Source organism: Panicum hallii, chromosome 9 (assembly GCF_002211085.1).
Source record: "Panicum hallii strain FIL2 chromosome 9, PHallii_v3.1, whole genome shotgun sequence".
Lineage (NCBI taxonomy): Eukaryota > Viridiplantae > Streptophyta > Magnoliopsida > Poales > Poaceae > Panicum > Panicum hallii.
In genome coordinates this window covers 53,210,531-53,234,065 of record NC_038050.1, presented here as the reverse complement: position 1 = coordinate 53,234,065, position 23,535 = coordinate 53,210,531, and the positions used below count along the sequence as shown (strand labels likewise).

Here is a 23,535-nt window from a genome sequence, read left to right as displayed (position 1 = left end):
ACTTTACGGCTGTCTTTTGTCTCTATCCATCTCCTGTTCCAGATTTTGGCTTTGTTACTTGCAATTAATTTCAGCATCTTCCTCATAATATTTTTGTATGAGAGGGGTTTCTTGAAGGCATGCTGATGGATGGATGGCTTCTAAAGTCGGTTCAGATATGTGGTTCTGTTGAAGACTCAATAGCATCATGGACACTAACAAAGTGTAAGAATTTGTTTGTCAACTATGTTCAGATCAGTGATTTATTCCTTTACTATACTGCATCCTTATGCCACTACCTGTCAGTGTTGTATTCATCCAATATGAAGTTACAAGTTTTTGCAACCGACTTTTGGGATAGTATTCTTTCCCTAGATGAGGTAATACAATCATAAAATGTGTTCTCCTTTTGCTCTACCATTGGGAGAACACATTTTATGATTGTCTTTAGTTTTTTCCATACAAGTTCTATTATGTTTTTCCATACAAGTTTTTCTTCCTTTCCTCGGTTATCGCTTACATGCAGTTCGCTCCATTTTGGAATTGCCACCTTCAGGTGGTGAAAATTCTGAAAATATTCAGGTCATTCGTTAAGTACTTTTTTTTTCGAAAACGCAGGAGAGCTGCGCTTCTTTGCATTAGAGAGAGAAATGGTAGTCCCCTTACATTAATCTTGTCTCATATAGGGACCAAGTATGAGACTCAGTTTACAACTCAGAAAAGAAAAGAGCTAATCAGGAAAAAAACAAAACTGGAACAAACTTGACCAAAAACACCCATAACCGAGGCTACTCTAAGGAGAAAGTCCTCTGCCGACCTCCAGTTTCTCCAGCCTCTTGGCACCTGCCAAGCACCACAAGTCATGCTCTGCCTTGATGTCTCTCATAATGGAGGATACCGAAGGAGAGGCGCCATTAAAAACACAATCATTTCTATGCTTCCATATGACCCAGGCTCCCAAAATGATTAAGGAATTTACTCCTTTCTTTTTCTCCTTCTGAACTTTCTTCATTGCTTTTCGCCACCAGTTAGCAAAATTTCTTTCATTCGACCTAGGAGCCGCTGAAACGAGATCCAATGCTTGGAACAAATAGAACCATACTTGCCTCGCGACTACACAGGTAGTCAACAAGTGCTGGGCAGTTTCTTCTTCTTGGTCACAAAGCGGGCATTTGTCCGAGTGCTCAAGACCCCTCTTGGCCAAACGATCCGCTGTCCAACAGCAATTCTGAATTGCCAACCAGAGAAACAATTTACACTTGCCCGGCGCCCATGATTTCCACAACCGGCGCCATGGTTCAAAGGTTACTGAACCTGAACCATCGAGCTGCCAGATGTGTCGATCTTCTTGGTCACCATGGAGAGTGATGCTCATAATACAGTCCCAAAGTCTCAAAAAATCTCTGATCCCGTGCCAAGATAACCCGCCTCCATTTCTAATGTCTTGCAGCCATTGCTCATCGGCAAGAGCATCGGCCACAGTCCTAATCCTTCGAATTCTCAGAGCAATGACAGCAAACACCGTCGGCGCCAAAGTTTCAATAGAGCAGCCAAGCATCCACCGATCAGTCCAAAAGAGAGTATTGTTCCCGTTGCCTACTTCCGTGGTAACCGCAACCGCAAACAAAGCCAGCGCGTTAGGATGAGAAGGAAGCTCTAAATCAGTCCACGGCCTATCCATCCGTGTCTTCTTAAACCATTGACACCGCATCTGTAAGGCCCAAGACATGACTTCCAAGTTTGGTATGGCCAAACCCCCAAGATCATGGGGGTGCGTGACTTTAGACCACGCCACCAAACAACATCCTCCATTTGCCTTCTCTTTTCCTTGCCAAAGGAAGCCCCTCAGAATTTTTTCCACTGCTTTGATGAGCCATTTGGGAACGTTCATAGCAATGAGCAAGTACACCGGGATGGCAGCCAAGACAAACCTTACCAAAGTCGCCCGACCAGCTTTGTTCATGAGTCCTGCCTTCCAAACGGGAAGTTTATCCGCAATCTTCTCAATCCATGGCATAAGATCAGACTTTCGTAGCTTCTTATTGGACAAGGGAAGTCCCAAATAAGTGCATGGAAATTCTGAAACTGCACAAGGAAGTGTCTCATTGATCACAGTTGCAGGGACTTGTTCACACCGAATAGGCACAATATTACTCTTCTGCAAATTTGTTTCCAACCCAGAGGCTTCCCCAAATATGGTAAGGATGTCTCTCGTTAGTAGCAGCTCATCTTCAACCGGTTTAATGAATAACGCAACATCATCAGCATAAAGTGATAGCCGCTGACCCGCAACCCGGGTGGATAGCGGCTGCAGCAACCCTTCTTCTTGTGCTTTCACAAATAAACTATTCAGAACATCCATAGCAAGAATGAACAACATAGGGGATAGAGGATCCCCCTGCCGCAGCCCTCGTTGATGTTGGATTAATTCTCCCGGCTCACCATTTAGAAGAATCGTTAAGTACTGTCCAGTAGCTTTCATATTCAAATTAAACTTATCGTCATTCATTACATCATTGCATGGTTAAGAGTTGTATCTGCTTGCTGCAAAATCAGGTACAGTATTTAACATGGTGGAAATTGTTATTAAGTATTCCTGCTCGCTGTTCACTTATAAAACCTAAACTGGCGGACATTAATGTAAAATTAGCATAAGATGATTGTCTTAGTTATTTCTTTGTTGAAATTCAAAATTTCAAAGGATACTACTCTCTTTGGTGCTTTGTGTTGCCAAGTTCCATCCGCGATAGAATGTCCAGTGTGATACTTGTGTTGCTATGTCTATGTTTCTTTCTGACATTATTATGCTATATTAATATTTGCTTGGAATTCACTATTGTTTCATGCTAACATGCTATGATTCTCCCAGATTTACCAATCTAGTGGACATTTCAAGTTCCATTCTTCTTTATTCCAAATTTGTGTGACGTGGCTGTATTGTACTATTGTTCCATAATATGTGATAATGCTTTTTTTTTTCTCGTCAACAGTCACCTCCATTTGTGTTAATTTGATTCTTGAGAAATATGATAAATATTGTTTTGACAAAGGGTGGAATTTGCTTACCTGGTTAATTCTACTTTATTGTTCCATTTGTTTATTGTACAGAAAAGTGTGTTCCATATTCTCGCCTTCTGAGTCAGAAGAACTCCTTGTTATTGTCATTTCCCTCCTTTTGGACCGTGGGCTTGAAGGCCTGCTGCTGATATTGGGAGACTGCCTGAATTCACTTGTATTATACTTCAATACTAGTGAGTGGGAAAGTAGCTGTGTGATGGTGGCTGAATCAATCGCCCAGAGATAATATTTTCGTACATGCTTGATTGTCTGTCATAAAGTATATTTATCTGCAACCCAGGAAGTGCAGAGTAATTAAAGTAGGCATGAAAGACTGACTAGGAGTTATCCCCAACTTATAGTGCTGATGAATTTTGTTAGCTCAATATGCCTACAAGTAGGATATAAGCTTCCATATTACATTGAGGGCGTGATAAAGTTGCATACACAGTATTTAGTAGTGATGTTTTGGTACAGATGTTTCCTGAAAATTGTCCCATGGTTCACTCTTTACAATTTATTTTATGCCTATTTAAAGTGAATTTCATAACATGGCAGGGTTACTATGGACCTTAATTGTTTAAGGATAGTTGACTGCATTACAACCATTACTGGGACCAATGTGCGCGGCAAATTCCTAAGGAGTCAGCTGGCACTTCAGCTGCTGAAGATTAACTTTGGCCTTAAGGTAGAGCCTGAGAATGCTGAAAAGATATGTGCTGCCTTGTGTCCTTTTGGTTTTGTGCAGTGACTTTCTGCCCTTCGTGTCTGTAGGTGGGAAATGTTGAAAAGATATTGAAGCTAGTCACATCCATCAAAGTGAAGGAGAAAGAATGCCACTTTTTCAGGCTTTATGTGCATTTAGTTTTGATGGACAACTTACTCTTCTCAAGTGATGCGTTCAGAGACAAGATCATGGTTGTTGACACTTGCATTGGCGTAATTATCTGCGTAACTGTTCCACGCAGATTGAATTCAGAAACTGGAGATTGTATGCACCAAAGGTACATAAACTTGCTTGCTGCAAGCTTTTACGCGCCCTTCTTTTCCTTTGCTTAGGCTCAGGCATGTTGTTCGATGCAGGTCCGGAACAAGGCTTCGTATCTTCTGCAAGGTGCAGTATTTAGGAAATCTGGTGACGATGGTAACCTTTCTCCTTGGTGATTGAGAGGTGCAGTACCTATAGCAGAAGTAGCGGCACCCTGTTCTGGTGCCATTCACAAACGCTCATCACGTTTTATGGTACCAGATATTAGATGGTTGACTGGCAACCCAGGTTTTTGTATAGTTTAGACCTTGCCCTGCGATGGGAGACTAGACTAGATGTTGCTGATGAGCTTACCATCGGCGAAGCAGCGTGCATCAGATGTGCAGGGGGTGCCACTTGACATGCTGGCGGCAGGCGCTGACTGAACGTTTGCAGCAAGCTAGCATTTCCTATCCATAGCTCTATAGCTCTATTGGCATTGTGCACTGCTATGACCACGACTACGGTGTGGCTCAACGTTATGTATCCTCAGCTGCTGCGAGACTAGACTACACGGTGTGGCTTATGGCATGACATCTCAGGCTCAGCTGAACCTGATGATGATGCTGCACCTGATGGGCTGGCTGGATCTCCCCTCCGTCGAATGGGATGTTGGTTTGACTCGAACGGAGCGACGGAAGAGAGTTTTTTTAAAAAAAAAGGCCTAAAAAAATTAAATTTAAAAAAGAGGTGCCAACTCGGAAGATTTCGGAAAATGGGTACCTCCCGCCCGTTGATCGGGCGGGAGGCGTGGGGCCGGGGACCTCCCGCCCATCCAACAGGCGGGAGGTGCCAAAACTTTTTCCAGGCCCCTCCCGAGGTTCTCTTCGCGAATAAGAAACTTTTCTTATTCGCGAAGAGGACCCTGAGGCATCCCACCCGCCCAACGGGCGGGAGGTTGTTTATTTTTTGTTTTTGATGGTTATGGTTTTTGATGGTTTTGATGGAATTTATATTTTACAACTTATTTTTTGATGGTTTTGATCGAATTTATGTTTTACAAACTATTTAATAGAATTTATGTTTTAAAAACTATTTAAAATTCATACTTTTTTCAAATACAAGATTTGCAAAGTAGAATCCAAATATTACGTTTTGCAAAGTAGAATCCAAATATTACGAACAACGCGGTAAATATTACACATGAGCAAACAATGTTCAAATAAAATTACAACTAAACGATGCCTGATGTCGTAGTAGCACTCGATCGGCGACGTCTCCCACTCCTTGATGCAACCGAAAGTCTTCCATCTGTAGCATCACCTGTAGGGCCAGCTTCAGCAGAACTAGACCCAGCATCATTGTTCGGACAACGTTTATACATGTGTCCACTCTGGTTACATGCACTGCAGCGTTGTATCCTCGTACGGAGCTCTAACTCATCCATGTCATTACGAATACGCCGTGTCTGATGGCGCCCTCTCTTAACCCGAGCTGTTCTCGGGTCTGGAATATACATCACAGGATTTGCTGCCTCAGTAAACGATCCAACCATACGGAACCCATAGATCTTATACTGTCAGGTGCTGGCAATTGTCTCCTTCTGAAGTAATGGGAAACATATATATCGATAGGATGTCCAATATCCGCACAAGCAGCCATTACATGAGAACAAGTTACGTGCAGCAACTTTGACCTTATGCATGAGTAACAACAAGTTCCATTAAAATTGAGGATGCACTCCTTTACAGGAGTTTGACGTCTCATGCCACGTCGTGCTCTGTCTTTGGGAGCTACCTCAAACTTAATCTCCTGTGTACCACATTGCCGTACGTGGTGTAGCTGGGCGCTAGCTGCCTTCTTGGTCATATAATCTGTCATCATTCTCCCAAAATATCTGTCAGGATCTTGCATATATGCCTGATTTTTAGTGAACCGATCTCTAAAGTAATCGGTACACCCGCGGACGATGAATTCAACAATTGCAACCAGTGGAAGCTCACGAACACCTCGCATCACCCAATTGTAAACCTCGGCGAAGTTGGTGGTCATTATGCCGTACCTTGCACCATCGGTATCATAAAGCAACGCTCACTTCTCCTTCGGTTCATTCTCAATCCATTCAGAAAAGATTTTCATCGCTGACCCAGAAATTCTACGAATACGTGCAGTATCTGTTGGCAAAGGACACAAAGCCTCTGCTTCGTCCTGTGCAGTTCTGGTTTTGCTGCGTCCTCGCTTCTTTTCTTCCCGGTCAGTTCATCAAGTTTATGCCACTGCTTATTAAATTTTTGTTGATTTGTTTCCTTGCATAGCCTCTTGAACATATCCATAAGGTGCTTGTTCTTGAATTGCCTGAAAAAATTTGCACCGATGTGTCTCATGCACCACCTACTGCGAACATCACGCTACTTGGCCGGCTCTCCGGTCTCCACACACCCCTCCTGCAAATCTAGTATTGCCCTTAGTATGCCGGCATGACGGTCATGAATTAGGCGGACATCTTCCCAATCCCGAACGACTCCAAGCTTAACACGTTCTAGGAACCAGTACCAACTGTCTGTGTTCTCACTCTCAACAAAAACAAAAGCAACAGGAAGCAATTGATTGTTTCCATCCACTCCAATAGCTGTCAGCATTTGCAATCTATACTTTCCTGTGAGAAAGGTCCCATCGATGCACAGGATAGGCCGGCAGTGTTGGAATGCGTTAATGCATGGATCCAAGCTGAAAAAGACCCGCTGCAATATGAAGGACGGATCTTCTTCTCTGTCTAGACTTTTCAGGTCATAATAGCTTTCAGGATTTCTCTGATAAAGGATGGTCAGCAATCGAGAAATATTATCATATGCAGCCTCGAACGTCCCAAACCTTATCTCCAACACTTTCTGTTTTGCACTCCACGCCTTGCTGTACGAAATATTATACTTATACTTCTCTTGAATATGCCTGATAATAGACTTTGGTTCAAATAACAGGTTCTCTACTATCATCCCGTACATCTCATTTGCGATGTATTGTGATGTAAGGCTGCGATGGGACTTCTGCACGCCCGACAAATGACAAGTGTGCTGAGTGACAATTGAGCATTCCCAATAATCTTTCCATTTTCCCTTATAGGCATGCACCCGCCACGGACAGTCCTTCTTCACACATACCACATCGTACTTACGAGATTTGCACTCGACTGTTTTGAACTCTCGCATAAGAGAGAAAGACCAACACTTAACAGCTTTCTTCACCTTATCAATTGAGTGGTAACTCGCACCCTGTACAACTTCGTTCTCCCTACAATCACAAGCCACGCTGGATTCCTCATCTACGACAAGATGACTGAAGTCGCTGCTTACCCATTCTTCAGGCACATCCTCGTCATCAGTAGACGAATCGGCCTTCATTGCTTCATCCAATTCACGTTTTTCGTCTTGCAGCTGTTCAACAATAAATGGTATGTTCTTCCCTCATCAGCCACGCATTGAGGTGCTGCGGTGCCACCTCCATAATGTTTGGCTCCTCAACTTCTTCATCAACATTTTCATCCCTCGGAGCAGCTTTAATATTTATCAAAGGGTTCTGGTGCACACTGATAAGGAGTACCAGTGGCCATTGCCAATGACTTGCATTTTGCAGATAAGTTAACCAGTCCTCGTTGCTTGCAAGTGGCATCAGCTCTCAGATCAAAGCGCGAGTGGTACGATTTATGATGCACTGAACACTCACAGTGTGTGTCTCCTAATTAATCCTTAATCCCATCATTAACCAATTGCATAGGGATTCAAATGTCCTCTCATGCGGTCTGGTAATTCCTCTGACCGCACAGTTGAATTCACTTAAATCTACCCCATTCGGCCCATAAATCACATTTCCTTCTCCATAATATATACTGAAAATACCCTTCTCGGAAGACATATCTATCAATCATTAATAAACTAGTTATACTACATATTAATACACAATGACCCTAAGTTTCAGCGATTCTCAGATTATATTTTCCAGATTCTAAACTATTTAGAATATAAATTATACTAAAAACAATTGAAAATACTAAAAACTATTCAAAACATTACTACCCTAAGAAATATTTCCTAGATTATAGTTATTTTCAAGTAATTATATGACTAGAATGAGAATATACCTCCAAACCGACGCGTCAACAGGGCTTCGCCGCTTCCTTTTCTCTCTTCCTCTCCTCCCTTTCTTTTTTTTCTGGTTTTTGCTGAATAAAATGAAAATTTAGAGGCAGGTGGGGGGCTTATATAGTGGGGGGACCTCCCGCCCGTTGGGCGGGCGGGACGCCCCCGGGGTCGCGTTAGGACCTCTTCACGAATAAGAAAAGTTTATTATTCGCGTTTCTTATTCACGAAGAGGCCCTCGGGAGGGGCCTGGAAATGGTTTTGGAACCTCCCGCCCGCTTGATGGGCGGGAGATACCCATTTTTTGAATTTTTGACAATCGGCGCTCCTTTTTCGAATTTTATTTTTTAAAACCCTTTTTTAAAAAAATTCCGACGGAAGAGATGTTGCGCCATCGGTCGTCGGCCCACGAACAGCGATGCAGCCCAGTCCAACGCGAGATGAGACCCCGGGCGAGCTCTTCGTTGGCGGCCACCGGCTGCTCACACTCGCTCGCCGCCTAACGACAACGAGACCCTCGACGGAAGCCCCCTCCGCCGCCACCCTCTGGCCCCGCGTAGGAGCCCCAATCCTTGGTCCCACTGCCCCCGGCGTGGAGTCGAGATCTGCATCGACGGCGACGGCTTCCGCGCGCGGTTGCCACTGGTGATAATTGCAGGTGCTGCAATCGCGCCGCCGCCGCCGCGAGAGGTTGGGTAACCACCGTGCTCGTGGATGCTGCCTGGGAAATGGTGGCTTCAGTTGCTGCCAAACTGAACTGCCAAATTGAGTTTCCCGCATGCTGTCATTTGAAATTTGGGTTGGTTAGTTGTTTTTCTTCTTATAAAGAGACACAAAACATGGACTTCCCTTGTCAAGAAAAAAATGCACAGACTTGACACAGCTTCAGTTGTGTATGAGACGTGTCTTTGACAAAAAATCGAGTTTCTGAAAAGACCTCGACCCGGTCTAGCTAAACCAAGTCCCTTTAATAAGAAATAAACTCACCACATGGAAGCCGTTGAGATGTAGTACTATGTACATGTACGCAGTGTTATCAGCCAGACATAAAATGCATTGAAGGTAATACGGTGTACCTATATACGATCGATATATAGGCATTTATCGTTGGCAAAAGCAAAAGAAGTAGCCCCAAGCAAAATCGATCGAGCGCGTTTGCCATGGCCATAGCAGCCAGGCTGTGCTGGGCGGCCTTGCTTCTTGTCCCAGCTGTGCCCGCTATCCTGTCCAAATCCTTGAGCTCGAGGGGTGGTGCCCGGGTACGCCAGCAACGAGCTCGACGCGCGCCTCACCGAGCTCTACTGCCCGTCGTCACCGCTCTGCGCCGCGCGCAGGGGGCGAGGCTGGTTCCGCCTGTTCCTCGACTCCGCGGCCCTCGAGGACCCCACCGGCGTGCTCTGCTTCGCCGAGCGGATGACCTGCGTCCCCTTCTTCGGCTCCGTCCGGGCCTTCCGCTACCCGGACCCGGAACGCCGAAACTTCTCGTACATGGACCGGTTCCTGTCGCGGCTGGAGCGGGCCGGCTACCGCGATGGCGAGACCCTGTTCGGCGCGCCCTACGACTTCCGGTACGCGGTGGCGCCGCCGGGCCATCCGTCCAGGGCCGGCGACGCCTTCTTCGCCCGCCTCAAGGGGCTGGTGGATCGGGCGAGCCGGCGCAACGGCGGCAGGCCGGTCACCATCGTGGCCCACAGCTACGGCGGCACGCTGTCGCACCAGTTCCTGCTGCGGCGGCCCCTGGCGTGGCGCAGGCGCTTCGTGCCGGTGGCCGCGCCGTGGGGAGGCGTCGTCCTGGGCATGCTCACGCTCGTCTCGGCAACAGCCTCGGCCTTCCGTTCGTCGACCCGCTGGCGCTCAGGGACGAGTACCGGAGCCTGCAGAGCAGCCTGTGGCCGCTGCCGAGTCCCGGCGTCTTCGGCGCCGCGCGGCCGCTGGTGACCACCAGGAGCAGGGCCTACACGGCACACGACATGGCCGCGTTCCTCGAGGACATCGGGATGGGCGCGGCCGTCGGGCCGTACGAGTCCCGCGTGCTGCCCCTGTTCCGGGGGTGGACACGCCGGAGATGCTGGCGTACCCGGGAGACGGCTTCGACGCGGCGCCGAGGATGGTCATGGGGGACGGCGACGGGCTGGTGAACCTGGCGAGCCTCGTGGCCGTCGACCCGGCGTGGAGGCGCCCCGCGGCTCAGTTCAGTATGGTGAAGGTGCGCAATGTGTCGCACACGGGCCTCCTCGTGGATGATCGTGCTCTCGCTGTAATCATCACGGCCATCCTACGCCCCAATTAATCCACACTCCTCATCCATCCCTGCCAAATTGTGATCTACTCCAATAATGGTTAACATTCGCTGTCATTAATTATGCTGCTGACGTTACAATTGACTTTGTACAATCGATACACAGAGGCAAGTGTGCTCAATGCATTGTTTTCGTTAGCTTTTTCCTTATTAGAAATTGGATACCGGATACACTGTATATACTCGCGGAGCAAGCACAGGTCACGCCAGCCGCCCGTATGGCAGTGGAAAAAAAATCCCATAGCACTGCTGACATGTTACATGTACAATATTTATCATTGATGCCACTAATCGTTTAGCAATTTATGCACGATAATTCAACAATTTGAGTATACAAATTTATATCTCCAATATTTTTTTTCAACAATCTGTACATAAATTCCGGATTTTAAAATCTGAATGAGGTTTAATATTTGTTGAGTTTGAGAAGAATTTTAAAAATGTTGGGTGCTTATGAAAGGTGTTTTGACTTCTTGTAGGCCAAATACAAAATGTTGAACATGTCATACAAATTATTGAATTAGGATTCAACAAATATCTTTGTATAAAAGTAAAGAAGTTACAAAATGACTTTTTCCCTTAATTAGTGCAAAGATTAGAAAATAACATAAAAGGTTTTATTTAAAAGAGGTTCAAACATTTGCTCGTGGACCTCCATCCTATTACCACGGCTAGCTAGCATCCTGGGCCGTTGTGTCCATGGGGAAAAAAAGGAAACATCCCCACGGGCCCAACACGCAGTAGCGCTGGTGATGCCACCCCGCTGGCGTCGCCGATCGGAGCGGCCATGCAGCAGGGTCGAGCACGCTAATGTTAGAAATTACGCGCGTGGGTGGGATCCAACCGGTCGCAGAAAGCTCACCGACAGCCCACCGCCAGCGCCGCCCGCCACGCCACCGAGGCTGCTGGAGTTAGGGTTCTGAAGCTGCTGGAGTTAGAGTTTAGGGTTGCCGGGGCTGCTGTGTCGCTGGACCTATAGAGGATCGCGGGGAGTTGCTGGATCGGCGGTGGGAACAGTCGAGATGGCAGCTAGGCGCCTGCCGGGGCGGTGGGGGATGGTAGCCGGCAGGGTTGGCTACAGGGGAAGTCGGCCGGAGTTGGAGGAGGAGCTTGGGACGGCGGCAACAGAAGGACGCAGCACCAGAGCCGGTGGGTGACAGTGGAGGCGGGGGAGCTCGGCCAACGATAATGATGAGCCGGGTTAGCGTCGACAGTGGCAGAGGGCGGCGGCGAAGGCACCGAGACAGCGTCGGAGCTAGCAGGCGGCGGGGGAGCAGCGCCAGCCCACGACGGCCCACGGCGGTGGAGCCTTCTAGGAATAGCCCCCAGTCTAGCATGGGCCACTACGGAAACTATCTGCAACGGTGTTCCAAATGGGCTGCTATGGGAAGTATTTGTGTCTGCTCCATAAGAGGCGCTAGCATGAATGTTTAGATTATCCGACTGGTACTTTATCTGATACGGGAAGCAACCTAGCATTTGAGTGGTGTTGCAGTGGTATGGTTAGTGTGGCCTGCCAGACATCGCGACCCAGGAGGCCATTGCCAGCATCGATGCTTGCGCGCATCCTCACGAAGACACTCGTGCAAGTGTGGGAGTCGGAACACCACCGTAGTTGCGCACGTAGATGCCACCCGTACGAAAACAACCACGGTGAAGATAATTGCACATGGCTGGTGAGTTCAGAACTGGTTTGTGTTCATCCACCCAGTGCTATCCGTGTCTTGCTCTACTTCGTCATGAGCTCGTGCAAGGCGGCGAGTTGTCTCATGTTATACTACAAAATTTGCTGATACATGATAAAAATTTTACGATAAATAAAAATACCTCATAAATTCATAGTGTTTTTGACCAAAAATGTCATAAAAATTGCAACCCTGTAAGTTTAGTGACGAAATTACAAAACGTCACTGAACTTACGACCGAGACCAAACAGAAAACATCACTTACTGTTGCACGATGATTTCATGACAGAATAAGATCGGCCAAATTGTCATAAACTGACATGAGTCCCGTACTCCCATATGTGTTAGTATCGGGGCCGCTGCTCGGCGCGCGTTCGCTACGACCGCTGGCGAGCGTTGATAGTTGGCAACGGCGCGCACGTGTAGCTAGCAGCTGGCGGCGAACACGCTGTAGGCACCCAACGCAGACCTGCTGTTCTCTCCCCTCCGCATTAATTACTCGGTAGTTCCGCTCTCTAGATTCTATTTACTCACTAGTTTCCCTATCTGGCTCTCCTTCTGGTACTAAAATGGTCCTCCGCCCATTTTAGCACTTCAAAAACTGGCTCCAAATTTTACGCTCCAAAATCAATAAACTCTACTAACAAGTTTCAAACATTATACTATGAAAGATTCAAACACTTTGTATATCCACACCTTGACTCCAAATTTATGAACTTTCTACAAGCACATTATAAACTTTGTACAACTAGATTCAAAACTTTGCAATTCCAAACTTTTCACTCCTACGTCCAAAAATTTTGTACTAACACGTTACAAACTTTGTACTCCTATATACAAAACTTTACAAAGCATATATTTAAAACTTTTAACTATTTTTCTCTTCCAGTGAATGGAAAACTTCGTATAAATAACTTTATACGTTTCAAACTTTTAAGTAAACATCTAAAATCTTTGAGATTGGATATGAAAAAGTTTCAAACGATATATTCAAAACTTTTGACATGTCCAGATTTCAACATTATGTGAAAAACTTTGCGTTCAAAATTTGGTAACTTTGCACTTTGAATTCAGGAACTTTGAAGACACTAGTTAAAAATATTGTACAAACTTAACTCCAAAATTTGCAGTTTAATAAATTCAAAAGTTTCTATTAACATGTTTCAAACATTTCAAGGATCCAAAAACTTTGTAACTCTTAACTTTGACTCCAAATTTATGAACTTTCTACTAACACATTGTAAATTTCTACTATCATATTATAAACTTTATACACCCGGATCCAAAACTTTGTAGTTCCAAACTTGCGGTCAGAGCTGCAGGAATTTGTTCTAGCACATTTCAAACTTTTTGCTACATAGATCCAAAATTTTTTAAGCACATGTTAGAAACTTTTAACTAAATTTTATCTGAGGGTAAATCGGAAACTTCATACATATTGGTTAGATACCTATCTACATATCTAACTTTAATATCATGTATATATATAAACTATAAGTCCATAATTATAGAGTTGGAAAGCATATATTAAAAGCATTTTGACTCCATACACAGGAGAATATGAACAAAGAGCTTGTGGTATTAGAAATCTGAAATATGTGTGCATACAGAAGCTCAATGGAGACATCCCAACTTACAAAAAAAATGCACCCTCGGCGCCTCGCTCATGTCGCAGAAAAAAAAATCGAAATGAGAAAATAAAAAGATGATAAATGAGAGGACATAAAAGGGTCCACGTGAGTGATAGGAGAGGCTAGCTTGAAGGGGAAGAAGGGCGCGAGGAGCCGAGCAGATAACGTTTTGTGTGACTAAACACGTGTGTGCGTTCGCTGCAATCGGCTCGCAGTGCTCGCGCGCTAGATAAGAATTTTGAATCAAGATGTGGAGAGTCAGTACTACTAGTGAGCCATGAACCCGAGATTGTATACTTGTTAATTTTTTTTTTATATTCCTGGATAACTCCGCCAATAAGCGTGGTCCACATATCAATTGCAGGCCGAAGCAACGGCTATATTGTTTCCCGACACGGCGCGCTCCAGTGGCAAAGACTAGAGGCGTTGGTGCGTAGATTTGCAATATTTATTTATAATAATTATAAGTGATTACTTTGATATGATTGTCTTTGGTCTCTATTTCACTATCATCACTGCTACGGAACTTAGCATTAGTATCGGCCCGAAATCCCGGTTAGTACTGGTCGGTACTAAATGCGTTTGTCGTCATTCATCGTTGATCCATCTGCAATCATATTTTTCATTAAGGAACACTTTTGTCGGTGTTTTTACCATCGGCCTACCTAGAGATACCCTAAGGTAAGTGATTATTTGATGAGAGATTGCCGGATCTGAAACTTGAAGGTAAACGTAAGGACACAGGACATAAATTTAAACAGGTTCGGGCCGCTAGAGTAGCGTAATACCCTATATCCTGTTTTGGGGTGTTCTATATTACGCCCTGCGCTTAAGTGTTAAGTTACCTGTTAGCTGCTCTCTGTTGGTTCTCTGCCTATCTAGGTATCTCTGCCCTCCTTTATATATCTCAGGGGACGGGATTTCTAGTAAGATTACAAGATAGGAGTCCTAATAGAATTACAAGGTATGGGTCCTAATAGGATTACAGTGGAATCATAGTAGGAATCAGACTTCTTTTTCCTCACGGGTAGCTTCCTTGCGGTACCCAGGGGATCTATTCCTGACAAGCCCCCGAGCTCTTCATAGCTGAGTACTGCAGGCATTTCGAGTACTTCTGAAGTAGTCTTCGGCTTCTTCTGAAACTCCATCTTGAAGGTCTTCTTCGAGTACTTCCTTGGTTGCATCGAGACTATAAGGTGCTCGTACCCCGAATAGCTTCAAGTCTTCTTTTGTACGGGGTGCGATGGAAAATTGCACTCCATATAGAGTAGCTCTCGAGCCTTAGGTTGAATCGAAGAATCAAGTTGAGGGTCAAATTAGTCTTGAATCTTCTTTTCTTATCCTTCGAGTACATTCAAAAAATAAATAGTCGATGACACGTATCCTGCAGCCGCCGAGCCTTGAATCCAAAACCCTTAGATTCGGAAAAAGGATCCAAGAATCGTGGCATTGGTGTTACTCTGAAATCCCGAGAAAAGCTCTTCGCCTTCTGCACAGTGAAATTGAGCCTCCATTGGTTTATTTAACCGCGCGGTGACTTAGGGTTTCTTATGCACTCTCAGTCTTCATATGAGTCGTCTTCGAGTAGTTTTGCGGCGTCCAGCCCCCGATCTTACGAGCCAGAAGAGCCGAAGGAGCCATGTCGAGTAGTGTGCATCGCCCAGCCCCCGAGCCTGGGAACTAGCGGAACTGTGATGGCACGCCGTGCTGCCTGGAGGGTTGTTGCCAAAGCTTGATCTGAAAAAAGATAATGCATACATTATGTAGCATAATGCGAAGATACCGAGTAGTACTCAGTAATAATGTGAAGACACCAAAATTTATTCGGTGTAAAAGTTGCTGTGTCGAGCTCTTGTTTAGGCCATTTAAATCTCCTGAATAGTCCACCTTTATGTTCACCCGGTCCCAGTTTAGCCTTCGCCCATAGCATGTACGAGTCGCTTAGGTCTCTAGCCTTCGCTCATACAGGACGGGTCGCTTAGGTCATGACTGGAGACTCGAGATTTTATGGATTAAGGCATTTGCTACTCGAGTAGATTAGCGACCGTTAAGAGGAGACAATGAGTAGAAAGTAGTCATCATGCGATAAAGAGGATGCGCAGTGCGCAAAAGTAGTCGACATTGCGACAGAATGAATGCGCATTGCGCAAAAAGTAGCCGACAAAGTGTAGCTCTGGAGGATTTCAATGCCCATCGAGAGTCGTACACGGATAAGTAGTCGACGAAGTGTAGCTCTAGAGGGTTTCAATGCCCGTCGAGAGACGTACATAGATAGGTAGTCGATCATGGTGTAGCCCCCGAGGGTTTCATGCCCGTCGAGAGGCGTACCCAAAAAGGTAGCCGATCTTGTGAAGAACAAGTTGAAAAGTTATAAGTCACTTAGCTTGATTCGTGGACGAATGTCGACGAAGCCGTAGAGCTTGTTGATGGAGCTGCAACGGTTTGTTGATGAAGCTCGACTAGTCGGAGTCGATTCCAACTAGTTTTCAAGTCAAGACGAGTAGTTGATGTAGTTGTTGCTGTGAGGCTTGCGCTCGACTAGTTTCTAGTCGAGACGAGTAGTCGAAGTAGTCGTCGGCGGGTCGCCGATCATCCTCGCGAAGTCGAAGTGATCGCCGGTGGGCCGCCGAGCCTTCTCGCGAAGTCGAAATAGTCGCTGGCGGGCCGCCGAGCCTCCTCGCGAAGTCGATGTAGTCGAACTAGTCGCTGCTGCGCGCGGACATTGCGGCACAAGCCGAAGTTGAACCGGGTCGTCGAGGTTGGCGGCCGTGGTGCATCGACGCTGCAGCGCGAGGTGAAGTCGAGCTGAGTAGTCGAGGTCGATGTAGTCGTACACTGAAGGATCCGATCTCGAACTCGATGAATCGATCCGCCGATGCATATGTACGAAGTAGCAATCCGCCACCTTGAGTGGATTGATGTTGATGAAGAGGTCCTTCAAATTCGCCCAATGATCGCGATGATCGGCCCCACGGTGGCGCCAGCTGTCGGTGTTTTTACCGTCGGCCTACCTAGGGATACCCTAAGGTAGGTGATTATTTGGTGAGGGATCGCTGGATCTGGAACTTAAAGGTGAACGCAAGGACACAGGACACAAACTTAGACAGGTTCGGGCTGCTAGAGTAGCGTAATACCCTACGTCCTGTTTTGAGGAGTTGTATATTGCGCCCAGCGCTTGGGTGTTGAGTTGCCTGTTGGCTGCTCTTTGTTGGTTCTCTGCCTCTCTAGGTATCCGTGCCCTCCTTTATATATCCCAGGGGACGGGGTTCCTAGTAGGATTACAAGGTAGGAGTCCTAGTAGAATTACAAGGTACGAGTCCTAATAGGATTACAGTGGAATTCTAGTAGAAATCAGACTTCTTTTTTCTCATGGGTAGCTTCCTTGCGGTACCCAGGGGATCTATCCCTGACAACTTTAGATGAGCAATTTAAGTCAATGGGACAGAGCTTCACAATTTTTTTTAAGGAACTATAATGAAATTAAAGATGCACATCTTCCTTAATACGATGAAACGATATTACTATTATGAAGGACCAAACTCTAAATAAATGTATTTATTATAATATGCTCATATTCTATGTATTCTTTAAAAAAATAAATATTTCTAACTATAGGGCATAAAAAATTTCACACATAAAAACGCAACAAAATATTATCATAATGAAGTAGGAAATTACAATCTATCCAATAAAGTTTATCTACACTACATGTATAAATACAAAATCTTTCCATTCTTCCCCATTATCCCTCATTCTAAAAATCCCAGAAAAAATAGCAAACTAGCCATAAATAAAGGTTGAAATGTAGGATGTGGCAATCTATCAAAAATATACTCTAATACATGTATAAATACAAAATCTCTCTATTCTCCCTCATTCCAAAATTTGTAAATTTCTCTAGCTACAAAGCATAACTACTAGCAAACCAACAATGAATGAAGAGACGATAGAGTTGCTAACCTTTGGAACATTTGGATGGGTGAAATCTCCAAGAAAAATGGAGAAATCGGGCAGCACCTCCCCTATGGCGCCATGGATGAACAAGGAAGGATGAAGGAAGAAATGAGCTGCTCGGGCTTGAGGAGAAAGAAGAGGTGGCTGTTTTAATGTGTCGGGCTATTTAGTACCGGCTGAAACCTCCAGCCAGTACGAGCTGAGGCAATTTAGGATCAGCTGGTGGCTCCAGCCGGTACTAAGGTGCATCTAGGCAATTTAAGTACCGGTTAGAACCACCAGCCGCTACTAAATTGCCTCCAGGGAAGAATCTAGCTATTGCCGGTGGAGCTATTTTAGTACCAGTTGGTGTTCTTAACCGGTATTCCCGGGGCACTATTTTTTCGGACTGGTACTAAATGCACGTGTTAGTACCAGCTCAAGATGTAGCCGGTACTAATGCTAGCGGCGAATGCACCGTTTTCTGGCAGTGCATCATTCCGTTAGAATACGGTATAACTACCAATTATGTCTATCATGGTTTTGAGTTTCACTCCTCTTGATGTTTGTGTAGTTGACTTTGAGATAGTCCTCTTGGTTGAGTTTTAATGAAAGTACCACTTGGAGTTTTGGTTGCAAGAATTATATTTGCTCAGCTCATGATCATTGACCTGCTACTCTTAGGGCGAAGGCAGAAGACAATGATTGGGGGCAAATCTTACTATTACTAATTGGAGGTTTTTTTAAACCTCCAGGTAAAGCTACCTAGGATCCTAAATGGACACTCTAGAAAAAAAACAAATCCTAGAAATTTTCTAAAGAAAGCAAAATATTTAGCCATCAAGCCATTGGATCGACTCTATTTCTAAGAAATTACCCTCCTATGCCATTATAAAAAATCAGAATAAAATAACCCCTTATATTAATATCACAATTACCCATATCTACTATTATAAAATAGAAATTAGTCTAACAATCTACCAATCACATCCCACATGTTATCCAAACTGACTTTTATCCCTTCACGTTGCCATATCCATCGCAACAAATACTTGCACAATCTTCTCCCTCGGTCCTTTCATCATCCATTCACATATATATAGGAGGACAATGATCAATCTAACCAGGAAGTTGTGGCTGGAGATGGATCTCCACATGGCGGTGCTCATCCATCTGATCAGATCAGGAAGGAGAGAGGCTGGAGTGGCTATAGATGGATCTCAATGGAGATGTGGCACTGTGCATGGCCATGCTCACCGCCACCGTAAGGTTTTCGGCCGCCCGGCCGGTTCATCTCATATGAGTTACCACGCTAGTCTGCTATTTAGATTTTGTATATTTTTAATGGAAGCCGTTTCTATGGCTGATCGCGCTCAAGCACAACACAGAAGTTGGAACCTGCTGCATGCAAGCACGAGGATATGCATGGGACATAACTTCAGATAACTGTATACGGAGTAAGTCATTTCGTGGGCAATTAGTTCAATGCTTGTAGGAGCATATGCTTGGGGCATAATTTCATATAGCTACCGAAAAATCCATCTTGCTGTTTTTGGATTCAGTTCTGAATTTCTGCTTGTCCTATCCTGTATGCATTTAGGTGTCCCTAAGCTTTGGTCTTCATGAATTGCATTTCAGGTAGACATGAAACAGAGCTCCGTGTTAACCAAACTTGGGTGCTTGCCTAAAGTTGGAATCAGTGAGCATATACTCAAAAGTTATCTCCTCTGCTGATATTCAAAAGTTTCACAATGACCTGCTTCTTTTTTTTTTTGAAGAAAACGGCAGGAGCACTGCCAAATTATTTAAGAAGAGGAAGCAGAGTTTTACAGTTCACTAATAGGAAATTACATAAAACAAGAGACAATCAAACTTGATAAGAAACAAAACTAACATGGAACTACGTGGCGCTTGCCGCACCCAAAGCTGCTTGCCGCAGGCCTAACTCCTCCAGGATACAGTTGAAGACCAACGGAGCTGTCATTGTTTTGCCTTCAAAAACTCTTCTATTTCGTTTCTTCCAGATGTTCCACGCCATGTACATGAGTAAGGCTGCTACATGTCGCTGCTGTCGACACCTCTAACAGGCTTCTTAGTCACTAAGGGTGTGTTCGTTTCCTAGGGTCTAAAGTTTAGACCCGTCACATCAAAGAGAATCTTGTCATTTAGAAGTATTAAATAAAGTCTAATTATAAAACTTTTTGCACAGATGGGTGCTAATTCGCGAGACAAATTTAACGAGCCTAATTAATCCATAATTTGCCACAGTGATGCTACAGTAATCATCCGCTAATTATGGACTAATATACCTCATTAGATTCGTCTCGCGAATTAGCCCTGGGGTTCTGCAATTAGTTTTATAATTAGACTTTATTTAATACTTCTAAATGACAAGATTCTTTTTGATATAACGGATCTAAATTTTAGACCCTAAGAAACGAACACAACCTAAGCCATTTGACCAACCCTGCATTAGAAAGCAAACCTCCTGCGCGAAAACACAATCTAGACAAAGGTGAGCTGCAGTTCCTTGCTACATGTCGCCGCTGTTCTTCCAGATCCTAAAGCAACACAAACTCAGCCATCTCTTCAACCGTACTCATGCGCCACAACCCCCTAGTCCAGGACTGGTCCTGCAGCTGTTCTCTTACTTTCCTGTTCTTTCTCCAAGCGAATTTATACAGCCCGGCACAATATCCATTGGCACCCTACTTTCCAGCCAGGAAGACTTACAAAAAGAAGCTTTTCTGCCATCACCAATGGTCACCACTGTGCTCGCTCTGAAGAGTTGATGATCAACTGAATCACACGGCACCTCTGTACCAACCCAAGGTTGATCCTGTTCGGCTCATTCCATCCAAAGCCACCTCAGACGCAACGCTCTACTGAACAACTCTAGGTCCAGAATGCCAAGCCCACCAATTTTTTTGGGCGGCTTGTTTTGGCCCATCTTACCAGGCAGTGGCCCCCATTCGCATCAGCAGCTCCTTTCCACAAGAAACTCCGCTGGACCTTGTCAATCTTTTTTATTGCCCATTTTTTCAAAGCAAACACAGAGCGGAAATGCACCGGGATGGAAGTTAGAACTGCATTTACCAAACGTAACCTGCCAGCTTTGTTCAGCAGTCTGCCTTTCCAAGTTGGCAATCTTGCCGCCACCTTCTCAACTAACGGTTGCACCTCAACCCTTCCCAACTTCCTGAAATGCAGCGGCGATCCAAGATACGTGCAGGGAAAGCTCTTGATAGGACAGTTGAAATATTGCATTATCTAGGGCACATCGAGCTCCTCACATCTGATTGGAAAACAAGCCCTCTCATTGACATTCATCACCAGCCCCGAAGCAAGGCCAAAAGTTGAAAGGAGAGATGCTAACTCCCTCACTTCCTCCATATCCGGGTAAAGCAATGACCTGCTTCACAAGTGCACAATTGCTTAAAGCAGAACATGATCTAATATCTGATGTCAGGGTAACGATCCGGTGGACACAAATATAATTTTTTTTTGTGTATGTGTGTGAAATTGATGGATTCAGTGAACCAGAACATCCAGTGCCGAGAGGGTTGAAGTGACCTTCCTCTGTAATATTCTGAAAATCCATAATTGGAAAGATAAAATAGTTTATTTTTCAAAACCTCTTTCTAAATTTGTAATATTTTGTACTGAGCGAATTCGGAAGATTGATGTTTTCCTTCTCTAAACTGAAAGCCTCTCAAAGCATTGTCTCATTATTAAATGCCAAAGAGGCACTGCATGTTCCTTCTTACAGTGATTGTGATGCTTTTCTTACCATTCCTGTAGGTTGATCGTTTAGGTAGTGAACAGGGATATTTACCACATTTTACGCATTACGATATATTTTTTCTATCAATATTATTTTTCATTTATGCTAACAATACACGGTGTCGTAACTTAATTGTTGGAATGCGTTGTCGATACAATCCACTGCTATATTATTACAGGTATAACTGACTTTAAAAAATGTGCTAATCGATAGTCTTGTTTGTTCTTGCATTACTCTTAACATGACTGATAAATAATGCTTGCCGGCAATCCATAGCATAGGCCATTTGTTACCTTTTTATGAATCATTTATGCGCTTTATTTTGCCAATCACTAGACAATCTATGTTACTTTGTATAATGTGCATATATCCTCTAAAGTCGTTACTTAAAGCACAATGAACCTCATCGACCTGGAGACACGCCACTGGGCCGAGCAACGAGGCGTGGCAATGTCATGCCCTATTTTCTAGTTAATTACTACGGTAATGCTACTTGCAGGTGTCCGATGCGATGGAAAATATGGGACGCGCATGAGCGCCACGTGACCATCTCCAGCCTCCCACGACACCTCCCTCTCCTGTTGATTTTTTAACTGCAGCTTCTTATCCCTTCCCGTTAGCCTTATCTATTCTCCTGATTCTTCGTCTCCATGGTTCCTCCTGCTTTCTCGAGTACTCTTCCTCAGAATCAACCTCTGTGGATGGTCAGGCGATCCCCCCAACCCCCACCCCTGGTGATGGAGCCCCAGCCTCCATAAGGCAAGCACCACATGGTGCCCGATGAGCTCCAGCATGCGTGGGCAGATCTGGGGCGGACGGGCTCCGGCAGCTGTGGAGGCTGTAGCTCGGGGCGTGCGCGTTCAGGGAGAGGTGGGGCGGCGCCGCGACCATGAGGGTTCGCTGCGGGTCGCAGGTTGTGCTCGTCCTCCTCCTCCCTGCACCGCCTCGGGACGCCAAGGTCGCGATATGGCGAACCCGCAGGCGGCACACGAGGCTGGCGGCGAGCCCCGTGAGGGCGGCGGCGGGAGCTCCGGGGCAGTGGCGCACGAGGCCAGCGTCGAGCTCCAGGTCGGCAGCAAGCTCCGGGCTAGCGGCGGGAAATCCGGGGGGCGGCGAGGCTCCCACGGTGTTGGGATAGAATTTTTGGAACTTACAATAGTTGATATGTTGAGGTCGAGATTCACGTTGTCATGGAGGCATCCCTGCAGGTTGATTTGGTGGAGGTAGCCTGCATGAATTTGATTTGATGTTGCAGCAGTCTTGTTTGATGTTGCATAAATTGAATAGATATTTCATGAAATAGAGCTATGTTGTCGCGCGCGCGTGAAAATTTTACTCTTTGCATCCAGATGTTTTGATATGTTTCAGTACACGTTTTTTTTATATTGCAAACATTATTCTTGATGTTGTGTCCAATGGATTGGACGTCCGGGCGCTAGCAACGCATGCTATGCAAGGACATACCCAGATCACTAAGTGATGCAGAAAAGGTGACGGGTTTTGAGTGTTGCCCTTCACTTTTATTTTCAAGTTATTAGTGATGCATATCCGGTGACGGGCGAACGTTCTTTGGCCATCACATTTTACCCTATTTCACGTAGTGATGAACACTTATCAGGTGTGATATAACTACCCGGTGCGCAGAGGCAACAAGCCAACAGGGATGCTAGATCGATGGCTTGGAAATGAGGTAGGTTACATTAACGTAAAGAAACAAAAGGGGGTAGCTAAACATCGATGGTCGCTCATGATATTGGATATGGATAGTGCTGTTTAACATTGAGCCATCATCTGGAGGTGATCAGTATTTCCCAGCCTGACAAAAACCATCACCGCATCGCCGCTCGCCGGCGTAGTAGGGAAGGCCGCTATGATGATTGACTCTTCCTTGTATCTAGGAGAAATGGGTCGAAGACGCCTTCTGCATCACCAAATCAAGGTGGTGCTTAGACACTATAGACACCACGGGAGACGGAATCTACGGATCGGAGTCCTCTCGTCAACAGGTGTAGGAGACTTTTTTTTTTATGGTCACAGGGGGAGAGAATCCCATCTGAGATTCATTGA

At 45.3% G+C, this 23,535-nt stretch overlaps 2 pseudogenes; both read left to right on the top strand.

The window, feature by feature from the left end:
- The window catches only part of LOC112875647, a 28,622-nt pseudogene extending 24,245 nt beyond the window's left edge, over positions 1–4,377 (top strand).
- Positions 4,378–8,914: 4,537 nt separating this feature from the next.
- On the top strand, positions 8,915–10,426 carry LOC112873133 (annotated as a pseudogene).
- Positions 10,427–23,535: the final 13,109 nt, after the last annotated feature.